General features: G+C 52.0%; 1 pseudogene; it reads right to left on the reverse strand.

Annotated features, from left to right (window-relative positions):
- LOC147872594 (uncharacterized) overlaps positions 1 to 13,044 on the reverse strand; it is a 131,626-nt pseudogene that overhangs the window by 108,359 nt on the left and 10,223 nt on the right.

Genomic DNA, 13,044 nt, shown 5'->3' on the forward strand with positions numbered 1-13,044 from the left:
GCTTGCCTTGGCTTGGCTTTCTTTGGCTTGGCTTGCCTTTGCTTGCCTTGGCTTTGCTTGTCTTGACTTGTCTGGCATTGACTTGGCTTGGATTACCTTGGCTCGGCTTGGCTTGGCTTGGCTTGCCCTGACTTGGCTTCGCTTGGCTTGTCCTAGCTTGACTTGGATTGGCTTGGCTTGGCTTGGCTTGCCTTGGTTTGGCTTGGCTTGGCTTGGCTTGCTTTGGTTTGCCTTGGCTTCGCTTGGCTTAGTTTAGCTTGCCTTGGCTTGGCTTTCCTTGGCTTGGCTTGCCTTTGCTAGCCTTGGCTTGGCTTGCCTTGGATTGGCTGGCCTTGGCTTGGCTTGGATTGCCTTGGCTCGGCTCGGCTTGGCTTGGCTTCCTTTGGCTTGGCTTGGCTTGGCTTACCTTTCCTTGCCTTGGATTTCCTTGGCTTGCCTTGGCTTGGATTGGCTTGGCTCGGCTTGGCTTGGCTTGGATTGGCTTGGCTCGGCTTGGCTCGGCTCGGCTTGGCTTGGCTTCCTTTGGCTTGGCTTGGCTTGGCTTACCTTGGCTTGCCTTGGAATTCCTTGGCTTGTCTTGGCTTGGATTGGCTTGGCTCGGCTTGCCTTGGCTTTCCTTGGCTTGGCTTGGCTTTTCTTGATTTGATTGGGCTTGGCTTGACTTGGCATGCCTTAGCTTGGCTTGGCTTTGCTTGTCTTGGCTTGCCTTTGCTTGGCTTGACTAGTCTTGAGTTGGCTTGGCTTGCCTTGGCTTGGTTTGCCTTGGCTTGCCTTTTTCTGGCTTGCCTTGTCTTGGCTTACCTTGGCTTTGCTTGGCTTGTTTTAAGTTGGCTTGGCTTGGCTTGGCTTAGATTGGCTTGGCATGACTTGGCTTGGCTTGCCTTGGCTTTCCTTGGCTTGGCTTGTCTTGGCTTGGCTTGCCTTCGCTAGGCTTGGCTTGCCTTAGCTTGGCTTGGCTTGGCTTGGCTTTGCTTGGCTTGGCTTTGATTTTCTTGGCTTGGCTTGGCTTGGCTTGGCTTGGCATGACATGGCTTGGCTTGCCTTGGCTTTCTTTGGCTTGGCTTGTCTTGGCTTGGCTTGCCTTCGCTAGGCTTGGCTTGCCTTGGCTTGGCTTGGTTTGGCTTGCCTTGGCTTGGCTTGGCTTGGATTTGCTTGTCTTGCCTTGGCTTTCCTTGGCTTGGCTTCTCTTGGCTTGGCTTGCGTTCGCTTGGCTTGGCTTGGCTTGGTTTGTCTTGTTTTGGCTTGGCTTGGCTTGGCTTGCCTTGGCCTGGCTTGACTTGGCTTGGCTTGGCTTTGGTTTTCTTGGCTTGGCTTGGCTTGGTTGCATTGGCTTGGCTTGGTTTGGCTTGCCTTGGCTTTTCTTGGCTTGTCTTGTCTTGGCTTGACTTGCCTTCGCTTGGCTTGGCTGCCTTGGCTTGGCTTGCCTTGGCTTGGCTTGGCTTGGCTAGGCTTGACTTGGCTTGGCTTGGCTTGGCTTGGCTTGGCTTTGCTTTTCTTGGCTTGGCTTGGCTTGCCATGGCTTGGCTTGCCTTGGCTTGGCTTGGCCTTGCTTGCCTTGGATTTGTTTGCATTGGCCATGGCTTGGCTTGTTTGGCGTCCCTTGGCTTGGTTTTTCTTGGCTTGGCTTGACTTACCTTGGTTTGGCTTGGCTTGGCTTGGCTTGGCTCGGCTTGGCTTGGCTTGGCTTGGCTTGGCTTGGCTTGTTTGCTTTGGCTTGGCTTGGCTTGGCTTGGCTTGCCTTGGCTTTCCTTGGCTTGGCTTGGCTTGGCTTGACTTGCCTTGGCTTGGCTTGACTTGGCTTGCCTTAGCTTGGCTTGGCTTTGCTTGCCTTGGCTTGCCTTTGCTTGGCTTGGCTTGTCTTGAATTGGCTTGGCTTGCCTTGGCTTGGTTTGCCTTGGCTTGCCTTTTTCTGGCTTGCCTTGTCTTGGCTTACCTTGGCTTGGCTTGTCTTAGGTTGGCTTGGCTTGGCTTGGCTTAGATTGGCTTGGCATTACTTGGCTTGGCTTGCCTTGGCTTTCCTTGGCTTGGCTTGTCTTGGCTTGGCTTGCCTTCGCTAGGCTTGGCTTGCCTTGGCTTGGCTTGGCTTGGCTTGGCTTGGCTTGGCTTGGTTGGTTTGGCTTGTCTTGGCATGGCTTGGCTTGGATTGTTTTGGCTTGACTTAGCTTGCCTTCGCTTGGTTTGGCTTGGCTTCGCTTGCATTGGCATGGCTTGGCTTGGCCCGGCTTGACTTGGCTTGGCTTTCCTTAGCTTGGCTTGGCTTGTATTTGTTTGGCTTGGCTTGCCTTGGCTTGGTTTGGTTTCGCTTTGATTCTCTTGGCTTGCCTTGGATTGAGAGGTTTTGGCTTGCCTTGGCTTTGTTTGCCTTGGCTTCCCTTGCCTTCGATTGGCTTGGCATGGCTTGGCTTTTCTTTGTCTTGCCTTGGCTTGGCTTGACTTGCTTGCCTTGGTTTGGCTTGGTTTGCCTTGTCTTGGCTTGCCTTGGCTTGGATTGGCTAGACTTGGCTTGGCTTGGCTTGGCCTGGCTTGCTTGCCTTGGCTTGGCTTTGCTTGGCTTGGCTTAGCTTGGCTTAGCTTCCCTTGGCTTCGCTTGGCTTGGCTTTGTTAGTCTTGGCTTGCCTTGGTTAGGATTGTCTTAGATTAACTTAGCTTGCGTTGGCTTGCCTTGGCTTGGTTTGGCTTGGCTTGCCTTGGCTTGGCTTTCCTTGGCTTGGATTAGCTTAGCTTCGATTGGATTGGCTTGGTTTGGCTTGGCTTGGCTTGTTTTCACTTGGCTTGTCTTGGCTTGTCTTGGCTTGGCTTGTCTTGGCTTTCCTTAGCTTGGCTTGCCTTGCTTTACCTTGTCTTAGCTTGCCTTGGCTTCCTTGGATTGGCTTTGCTGCCTTGGCTTGGCTTGGCTTTGCTTGTCTTGACTTGGCTTTTCTTGGCTTATCTTGGCTTGGCTTGGCTTTCCTAGGCTTGGCTTCTCTTTGCTTGCCTTGGCATGTCTTGGCTTGAATGGCTTGGCTTGGTTTGGAATGGCTTGGCAGAGCTAGGCTTGGCTTGTTTTGGCTTGACTTGGCTTGGCTTGCCTTTTCTTGGCTTGGCTTTGGTTGGCTTGGCTTGGCTTAGATTGGCTTGGCCTGGCTTTGCTTTGCTTGGCTTAGCTTGCCTTGGCTTAACTTTCCTAGGCTTGGCTTGCCTTGCTTGATTTGGCTTGGCTTGGCTTGGCTTGGCTTGGCTTGGCTTGGCTTGGCTTGCTTTGGCTGGGCTTTGCCTGGTTTGGCTTGCCTTTTATTGGCTTGGCTTGGTTTGGCTTGGCTTGGCTTGGCTTGGCTTGGCTTAACTGTGCTTGCCTTGGCTTGGCTTGGCTTTTCTTGGCTTGACTTGGCTTGGCTTGGCTTGGCTTGGCTTGCCATAGCTTGGATTGGCTTTCCTTGGCTTGGATTCGCTTGGCTTGGCTAAGATTGCCTTGGCTTGACTTGCTTAGGCTTGACATGTCTTGGCTTGGCCTGGATTTAATTGGATTAAATGGCTTGGCTTGTTTTGACTTCCCTTGGCTTGGCATGGCTTGGCTTGGCTTCGCATGCCTTGGCTTGGCTTGCCTTGGTTTGCCTTGGCTTCCCTTGGCTTGGCTTGGCTTGGCTTGGCTTGCCTTGGCATTACTTGCCGTGGATTTCCTTGGCTTGCCTTGGGTTGCCTTCGATTGGCTTGGCTTGGCTTGCCTTGGATTGGTTTGACTTTTCTTTGCTTGGCTTTGTTTGGCTTGATTTGGCTTTTATTATTTTGCCTTCCCTTGGTTTGGCTTGGCTTGCCTTGCCTTGGCTTTTCTTGGCTTAACTTAACTTGGCTTGGCTTGGCTTGCCTTGGCTTGGTTTTGCTTGGCTTGCCTTGGCGAAGCTTTGGCTTGGCTTGGCTTGGCTTAGCTTGGCATGGCTTGGCTTGGCTTGGCTTGGCTTGGCTTAGCTTTCCTTGGCTTGGTTTGCCATGGCTTGGCTTGGCTTCTCTTGGCTTAGCTTAGCTTGGCTTGGTTTGGCTTGGCTTGCCTTGGCTTGGCTTGGCTGGGCTGCCTTGTCTTGGCTTGTCTTGGCTTGCTTTGACTTGGCTTGGCTTGGCTTACTTTGGCTTGGCTTGGCTTTCCTTGGCTTGGCTTGGATTGGCGTACCTTGGCTTGGATTGGCTTGGCTTGGCTTGGCTTGCCTTGGCTTGGCTTGCTTGGCTCGGATTGGCTTAACTTGGCTTGGATTGGCTTGGCTTAGCTAAGCTTGCCTTCGCTTGGCTTGCTTTGGCTTGCCATGTCTTGGCTTGGCTTGGCTTGGATTTACTTGGATTGGCTTGGATTGGCTTGTTTTGGCTTGGCTTCTTTGGCTTAGCTTGTCTTCACTTGGTTTGGCTTGGCTTGGCTTGGCTTTGCTTTCCTTAGCTTGGCTTGCCTTGCTTTACCTTGTCTTAGCTTCCCTTGACTTGCCTTGGCTTGCCTTGGCTTGGCTTGGCTTTGGTTGGCTTGGCTTGGTTTAGATTGGCTTGGCCTGGCTTGGCTTGGCTTGGCTTGGCTTGGCTGGGCTTTGCTTTGGTTGGCTTGGCTTGGTTTAGATTGCCTTGGCTTGATTTGGCTTGGCTTAGCTTGGCTTGGCTTGCCTTGGCTGGGCTTTGCTTGGTTTGGCTTGCCTTTTATTGGCTTGACTTGGTTTGGCTTTGCTTGGCTTGGCTTGGCTTGGCTTAGCTGTGCTTGCCTTGTCTTGGCTAGGCTTGGCTTGGCTTGGCTTGGCTTACCTTGGCTTGGCTTGCCTTAGCTTGGATTGGCTTATCTTTGCTTGGATTGGCTTGGCTTGGCTAAGATTGCCTTGGCTTGGCTTTCTTTGGCTTGAAATGTCTTGGCTTGGTTTGGCGTGGATTTACTTAGATTAAATGTCTTGGCTTGTTTTGGCTTGCCTTGGCTTGGCATGGCTTTGCATGGCTTCGCATGCCTTCGCTTGGCTTGCCTTGGTTTGCCTTGGCTTGCCTTGGCTTGTCTTATCTTGGCTTGTCTTGGCTTATTTAGGCTTGGCTTTGTTTGGCTTGACTTCGCTTGCTTTGACATTGCTTGACTTTTCTTGGCTTGATTGGCTTGGCTTGGCTTAGCTTGGCTTCCCTTGTCATGGCTTGGCTTAGCTTGGCTTTACTTGCCTTGGATTTCCTTGGCTTGCCTTGGGTTGCCTTCGATTGGCTTGGCTTGGCTTGCCTTGACTTGCTTTCCCTTTTCTTGACTTGGCTTGATTTGGCTTGCCTTGGCTTGGATTGTTTTGGCTTGCCTTGGTTTGCCTTGGCTTGTCTTGGCTTGGCTTGGCTTAACTTAACTTGGCTTGGCTTGGCTTGCCTTGGCTTGGTTTAGCTTGGCTTGCCTTGGGGAAGCTTTGGCTTGGCTTGGATTGTCTTAGCTTGGCTTGGCTTGGCATGGCTTGGCTTAGCTTGCCTTGGCTTGGTTTGCTTGGCTTGGCTTGGCTTCTCTTGGCTTAGCTTAGCTTGACTTGGCTTGGCTTGGCTTGCCTAGGCTTGGCTTGGCTTGGCTAGGCTGCCTTGGCTTGGCTAATGTTGACTTGCTTTGACTTGGCTTGGCTTGGTTTACCTTGGCTTGGCTTTCCTTGGCTTGGCATGGATTGGTTTACCTTGGCTTCAATTGGCTTTGCTTTTCTTGGCTTGGCTTGGCTTGCCATGGCTTGGCTTGCTTTTTCTTGGATTGGCTTAACTTGGCTTGGATTGGCTTGGCTTGCTTTGGCTTGCCATGTCTTGGCTTGGCTTGGCTTGGATTTTCTTGGATTCACTTGGATTGGCATGTTTTGGCTTGGCTTGCTTTGGCTTAGCTTGACTTCACTTGGCTTGGCTTGGCTTGGCTTGTCTTGGCTTGGCTTGGCTTGGCTTTCCTTAGCTTGGCTTGCCTTGCTTTACCTTGTCTTAGCTTCCCTTGGCTTCCTTGGATTGGCTTGGCAGTCTTGGCTTGGTTTGGCTTGGCTTGCCTTGACTTGGATTGGTTTGGCTTATCTTGGCTTGTCTTGGCTTTCCTTGGCTTGGTTTCTTTGGCTTTGGTATGCTTGTCTTGGCTTAGATTGGCTTGGCTTGGCTGGCCTTGGCTTGGCTTGGATTGCCTTGGCTCGGCTCGGTTTGGCTTGGCTTCCTTTGGCTTGGCTTGGCTTGGCTTACCTTGTATTGCCTTGGATTTCCTTGGCTTAGCTTTTCTTCGTTTGGCTTGGCTCGGCTTTGCTTGGCTTGGCTTGGCTTGTTTGCCTTGGCTTGGCTTGGCTTGGCTTGCCTTGGCTTTCCTTGGCTTGGCTTGGCTTGGCTTGACTTGGCTTGCCTTAGCTTGGCTTGGCTTTGCTTGCCTTGGCTTGCCTTTGCTTGGCTTGGCTTGTCTTGAGTTGGCTTGGCTTGCCTTGGCTTGGTTTGCCTTGGCTTGCCTTTTTCTGGCTTGCCTTGTCTTGGCTTACCTTGGCTTGGCTTGGGTTGTCTTAGGTTGGCTTGGCTTGGCTTGGCTTAGATTGGCTTGGTATGACTTGGCTTGGCTTGCCTTGGCTTTCCTTGGCTTGGCTTGTCTTGGCTTGGCTTGCCTTTGCTAGGCTTGGCTTGCCTTGGCTTGGCTTGGCTTGGCTTGGCTTTGCTTGGCTTGGCTTGGCTTGGCTTTGCTTTTCTTGGCTTGGCTTGGCTTTTCATGACTTGGCTTGGCTTGCCTTGTCTTTCCTTGGCTTGGCTTGCCTTGGCTTGGCTTGCCTTCGCTTGGCTTGGCTTGCCTTGGCTTGGCTTGGCTTGGCTTGGCTTGGCTTGGCTTGGCTTGACTTGGTTTGGCTTGGCTTTGCTTTTCTTGCCATGGCTATCCTTGGCTTGGCTTGTCTTGGCTTGGCTTACCTTGGCTTGGCTTGCCTTAGCTTGGATTGGCTTATCTTTGCTTGGATTGGCTTGGCTTGGCTAAGATTGCCTTGGCTTGGCTTTCTTTGGCTTGAAATGTCTTGGCTTGGTTTGGCGTGGATTTACTTAGATTAAATGTCTTGGCTTGTTTTGGCTTGCCTTGGCTTGGCATGGCTTTCCATGGCTTCGCATGCCTTCGCTTGGCTTGCCTTGGTTTGCCTTGGCTTGCCTTGGCTTGTCTTATCTTGGCTTGTCTTGGCTTATTTAGGCTTGGCTTTGTTTGGCTTGACTTCGCTTGCTTTGACATTGCTTGACTTTTCTTGGCTTGATTGGCTTGGCTTGGCTTAGCTTGGCTTCCCTTGGCATGGCTTGGCTTAGCTTGGCTTTACTTGCCTTGGATTTCCTTGGCTTGCCTTGGGTTGCCTTCGATTGGCTTGGCTTGGCTTGCCTTGACTTGCTTTCCCTTTTCTTGACTTGGCTTGATTTGGCTTGCCTTGGCTTGGATTGTTTTGGCTTGCCTTGGTTTGCCTTGGCTTGTCTTGGCTTGGCTTGGCTTAACTTAACTTGGCTTGGCTTGGCTTGCCTTGGCTTGGTTTAGCTTGGCTTGCCTTGGGGAAGCTTTGGCTTGGCTTGGATTGTCTTAGCTTGGCTTGGCTTGGCATGGCTTGGCTTAGCTTGCCTTGGCTTGGTTTGCTTGGCTTGGCTTGGCTTCTCTTGGCTTAGCTTAGCTTGACTTGGCTTGGCTTGGCTTGCCTAGGCTTGGCTTGGCTTGGCTAGGCTGCCTTGGCTTGGCTAATGTTGACTTGCTTTGACTTGGCTTGGCTTGGTTTACCTTGGCTTGGCTTTCCTTGGCTTGGCATGGATTGGTTTACCTTGGCTTCAATTGGCTTTGCTTTTCTTGGCTTGGCTTGGCTTGCCATGGCTTGGCTTGCTTTTTCTTGGATTGGCTTAACTTGGCTTGGATTGGCTTGGCTTGCTTTGGCTTGCCATGTCTTGGCTTGGCTTGGCTTGGATTTTCTTGGATTCACTTGGATTGGCATGTTTTGGCTTGGCTTGCTTTGGCTTAGCTTGACTTCACTTGGCTTGGCTTGGCTTGGCTTGTCTTGGCTTGGCTTGGCTTGGCTTTCCTTAGCTTGGCTTGCCTTGCTTTACCTTGTCTTAGCTTCCCTTGGCTTCCTTGGATTGGCTTGGCAGTCTTGGCTTGGTTTGGCTTGGCTTGCCTTGACTTGGATTGGTTTGGCTTATCTTGGCTTGTCTTGGCTTTCCTTGGCTTGGTTTCTTTGGCTTTGGTATGCTTGTCTTGGCTTAGATTGGCTTGGCTTGGCTGGCCTTGGCTTGGCTTGGATTGCCTTGGCTCGGCTCGGTTTGGCTTGGCTTCCTTTGGCTTGGCTTGGCTTGGCTTACCTTGTATTGCCTTGGATTTCCTTGGCTTAGCTTTTCTTGGTTTGGCTTGGCTCGGCTTTGCTTGGCTTGGCTTGGCTTGTTTGCCTTGGCTTGGCTTGGCTTGGCTTGCCTTGGCTTTCCTTGGCTTGGCTTGGCTTGGCTTGACTTGGCTTGCCTTAGCTTGGCTTGGCTTTGCTTGCCTTGGCTTGCCTTTGCTTGGCTTGGCTTGTCTTGAGTTGGCTTGGCTTGCCTTGGCTTGGTTTGCCTTGGCTTGCCTTTTTCTGGCTTGCCTTGTCTTGGCTTACCTTGGCTTGGCTTGGGTTGTCTTAGGTTGGCTTGGCTTGGCTTGGCTTAGATTGGCTTGGTATGACTTGGCTTGGCTTGCCTTGGCTTTCCTTGGCTTGGCTTGTCTTGGCTTGGCTTGCATTTCCTAGGCTTGGCTTGCCTTGGCTTGGCTTGGCTTGGCTTGGCTTTGCTTGGCTTGGCTTGGCTTGGCTTTGCTTTTCTTGGCTTGGCTTGGCTTTTCATGACTTGGCTTGGCTTGCCTTGTCTTTCCTTGGCTTGGCTTGCCTTGGCTTGGCTTGCCTTCGCTTGGCTTGGCTTGCCTTGGCTTGGCTTGGCTTGGCTTGGCTTGGCTTGGCTTGGCTTGACTTGGTTTGGCTTGGCTTTGCTTTTCTTGCCATGGCTATCCTTGGCTTGGCTTGTCTTGGCTTGGCTTGCGTTCGCTTGGCTTGGCTTGCCTTGGCTTGTCTTGGCTTGGCTTGGCTTGGCTTGGCTTGCCTTGGCTTGGCTTGACTTGGCTTGGCTTGGCTTTGATTTTCTTGGCTTGGCTTGGTTTAGTTGCCTTGGCTTGGCTTGGTTTGGCTTGCCTTGGCTTTCCTTGGCTTGTCTTGTCTTGGCTTGACTTGCCTTCGCTTGGCTTGGCTGTCTTGGCTTGGCTTGACTTGGCTTGGCTTGGCTTGGTTAGGCTTTATTTGAATTGGCTTGGCTAGGCTTGGCTTTGCTTTTCTTGGCTTGGCTTGGCTTGCCATGGCTTGGCTTGCCTTGGCTTGGCTTGGCCTGGCTTGCCTTGTATTTGTTTGCATTGGCCATGGCTTGGCTTGTTTGGCGTGGCTTGGCTTGTTTGGCGTGGCTTGGCTTGGTTTTTCTTGGCTTGGCTTGACTTGCCTTTGCTTCTCTTTGCTTGGATTGGCTTGGCTTGGCTTACCTTGGCTTGGCTTGGCTTGGCTTAGCTTGACTTTGTTTGCTTTAGCTTGGCTTCGCTTGGCTTGGCTTGAATTACCTTGGATTGCCTTGCCTTGCTTTTGCTTGCCTTGGCTTGGGTTGATTTGGCTTGGCTTGCCTTGAATTGTCTTTGCTTGGCTTGCCTTGGCTTGGTTTGGCTTGGCTTGCTTTGTGTTGCCTTGGCTTGGCTTGGTTTTGTTTGGCTTGCCTTGGCTTGGCTTTCCTTGGCTTGGCTTGCCTTTGCTTGCCTTGGCTTGGTTTGTCTTGACTTGGCTGGCCTTGACTTGGCTTGGATTGCCTTGGCTCGGCTTGGCTTGGCTTGGCTTGCCCTGGCTTGGCTTCGCTTGGCTTGGCTTGGCTGGTCCTAGCTTGACTTGGATTGGCTTGGCTTGGCTTGGCTTGCCTTGGTTTGGCTTGGCTTGGCTTGGATTGCTTTGGTTTGCATTGGCTTGGCTTTCCTTGGCTTGGCTTGCCTGTGCTAACCTTGGCTGGGCTTGCCTTGGCTTGGCTGGCCTTGGCTTGGCTTGGATTGCCTTGGCTCGGCTCGGCTTGGCTTGGCTTCCTTTGGCTTGGCTTGGCTTGGCTTTACCTTGGCTTGCCTTGGATTTCCTTGGCTTGGCTTGGCTTGGTTTGGCTTGGCTCGGCTTGGCTTGGCTTGGCTTGGCTTGGCTTGGCTTGGCTTGGCTTGCCTTGGCTTGTTCGCCTTGCCTTGGCTTGGCTTGGCTTGGCTTGACTTGCCTTGACTTTGCTTGACTTGGCTTGCCTTAGCTTGGCTTGTCTTTGCTTGCCTTGGCTTGCCTTTGCTTGGCTTGGCTTGTCTTGAGTTGGCTTGGCTTGCCTTGGCTTGGTTTGCCTTGGCTTGCCTTTTTCTGGCTTGCCTTGTCTTGGCTTAACTTGGCTTGGCTTGCCTTGTTTCAAGTTGGCTTGGCTTGGCTTGGCTTAGATTGGCTTGGCATGACTTGGCTTGGCTTGCCTTGGCTTTCCTTGGCTTGGCTTGTCTTGGCTTGGCTTGCCTTCGCTAGGCTTGGCTTGCCTTGGCTTGGCTTGGCTTGGCTTGGCTTGGCTTGGCTTGGCTTTGCTTGGCTTGGCTTGGCTTTGCTTTTCTTGGCTTGGCTTGGCTTGGCTTGGCTTGGCATGACTTGGCTTGGCTTGCCTTGGCTTTCCTTGGCTTGGCTTGTCTTGGCTTGGCTTGCCTTCGCTTGGCTTGGCTTGGCTTGGCTTTTCTTGGCTTGGCTTGGATTGGCTTGGCTTGCCTTGGCTTGGCTTGACTTGGCTTGGCTTGGCTTTGATTTTCTTGGCTTGGCTTGGCTTGGTTGCCTTGGCTTGGCTTGGTTTGGCTTGCCTTGGCTTTCCTTGGCTTGTCTTGTCTTGGCTTGACTTGCCTTAGCTTGGCTTGGCTGCCTTGGCTTGGCTTGCCTTGGCTTGGCTTGGCTTGGCTAGGCTTGACTTGGCTTGGCTTGGCTTTGCTTTTCTTGGCTTGGCTTGGCTTGGCTAGGCTTGGCTTGGCTTGGCTTGGCTTGGCTTGGCTTGCCTTGGCTTGCCTTGGCTTGGCTTAGCATGACTTTGTTTGCTTTAGCTTGGCTTCTCTTGGCTTGGCTTGAATTACCTTGGATTGGCTTGCCTTGCTTTTGTTTGCCTTGGCTTGGGTTGCCTTGGCTTGGCTTGCCTTGAATTGTCTTTGCTTGGCTTGCATTGGCTTGGTTTGGCTTGGCTTGCTTTGTGTTGCCTTGGCTTGGCTTGGTATGGTTTGGCTTGCCTTGGCTTGGCTTTAATTGGCTTGGCTTGCTTTGTGTTGCCTTGGCTTGGCTTGGATTTATTTGGCTTGCCTTGGCTTGCCTTCGATTGACTTGGCTTGGCTTGCCTTGGCTTGGTTTGCCTTGGCTTGGCTTGGTCTTGCTTGCCTTGGCTTGGATTGTTTTTTCTTGAATTGATTTGCCATGCCGTGGCTTGGCTTGGCTTGGCTTGGCTTAGCTTAGCTTGGCTTGGCTTGACTTGGCTTGCCTTGGCTTGTCTTGCCTTAGCTTGGCTTGGCTTCTCTTTGCTTAGATAAGCTTGGCTAAGCTTGTCTTGGCTTAGCTTGGTTTGGCTTGGATTGCCTTGGCTTGAATGCCCTGGCTTGCCTTGCCTTCGCTTGGCTTGGCTTGGCTTGGATTTGCTTGGCTTGGCTTGGCTTGCCTTGGCTTGGCTTGGCTAGGCTAGGCTGCCTCGGCTTAGCTTGTCTTGGCTTGCTTTGACTTGGCTTGGCTTGGCTTACCTTGGCTTGTCTTGGCTTTCCTTTTCTTGGTTTAACTTGGCTCTCCTTGGCTTACCTTGTCTTGGCTTGGCTTGGCTTGGCTTAGCTTGACTTAGCTTGGCTAGTCTTGGCTTATATTGGCTTGCATTGACTTGGCTTGCCTTGGCTTGACTTAGCTTGTCTTTGCTTTGCTTGGATTGGCTTGGCTTGGCTTCGATTGGCTTGGCTTGGCTTAACTTGGCTAGGTTTGCCGTACCTTGCCTTGGCTTGGCTTGGGTTTGGCTTAATTTGGCTTGCTTTGGCTTGGCTTGCCTTGGGTTGCCTTGACTTGGATTGGTTTGGCTTGCCTTGGCTTGGCTTGCCTTGGCCATGGCTTGGCTTTCGTTGAATCGGTTTGGCTTGGCTTGCCTTGGCTTGCCTTTGCTGGGCTTTGCTTGGTTTGGCTTGCATTGGCTTGAATGGTTTGGCTTGGCTTTTCTTTGCTTGCCTTTTCTTGGCTTGGCCTGCCTTGGCTTGGCTTGGCTTGGCGTGGCTTGGTTTGAATTGGCTTATCTTGGCTAAGCTTGCTTTGCCTTGGCTTGCTTTGACTTGCTTTGGCTTAATTTGACTTGCCTTGGCTTGCCTTGGCTTATTTTGGTGTGGTTTGACTTGACTGGGCTTGGCTTAGTCTGGCTTGGCTTGGCTTCGTTTGGCTTGCGTTGGCTTTGATTATTTTGTCTTGCCTTGGCTTGCCTTGGTTTGGCTTAACTTGGTTTAGCTTGGCTTGCCTTCGCTTGGCTTGGCTTAACTTAACTTGGCTTGGTTTGGCTTGCCTTGGCTTGGCTTGCCTTGGCCATGGCTTGGCTTTCGTTGAATCGGTTTGGCTTGGCTTGCCTTGGCTTGCCTTTGCTGGGCTTTGCTTGGTTTGGCTTGCATTGGCTTGATGGTTTGGCTTGGCTTTTCTTTGCTTGCCTTTTCTTGGCTTGGCCTGCCTTGGCTTGGCTTGGCTTGGCGTGGCTTGGTTTGCCTTGGCTTATCTTGGCTAAGCTTGCTTTGCCTTGGCTTGCTTTGACTTGCTTTGGCTTAATTTGACTTGCCTTGGCTTGCCTTGGCTTATTTTGGTGTGGTTTGACTTGACTTGGCTTGGCTTAGTCTGGCTTGGCTTGGCTTCGTTTGGCTTGCGTTGGCTTTGATTATTTTGTCTTGCCTTGGCTTGCCTTGGTTTGGCTTAACTTGGTTTAGCTTGGCTTGCCTTCGCTTGGCTTGGCTTAACTTAACTTGGCTTGGTTTGACTTGCCTTGGCTTGGTTTAGTTTGGCTTGCCTTGCCGTGGCTTGGCTAGGCTTGGCTTGGTTTAGCTTGGCTTAGTTTGGC

The sequence above is a fragment of the Zootermopsis nevadensis genome, unplaced genomic scaffold, assembly GCF_977971745.1.
Source record: "Zootermopsis nevadensis isolate Lab colony 2312 unplaced genomic scaffold, Znev_1.0 Znev_ptg000025l, whole genome shotgun sequence".
In the NCBI taxonomy this organism is placed as follows: Eukaryota; Metazoa; Arthropoda; class Insecta; order Blattodea; family Termopsidae; genus Zootermopsis; species Zootermopsis nevadensis.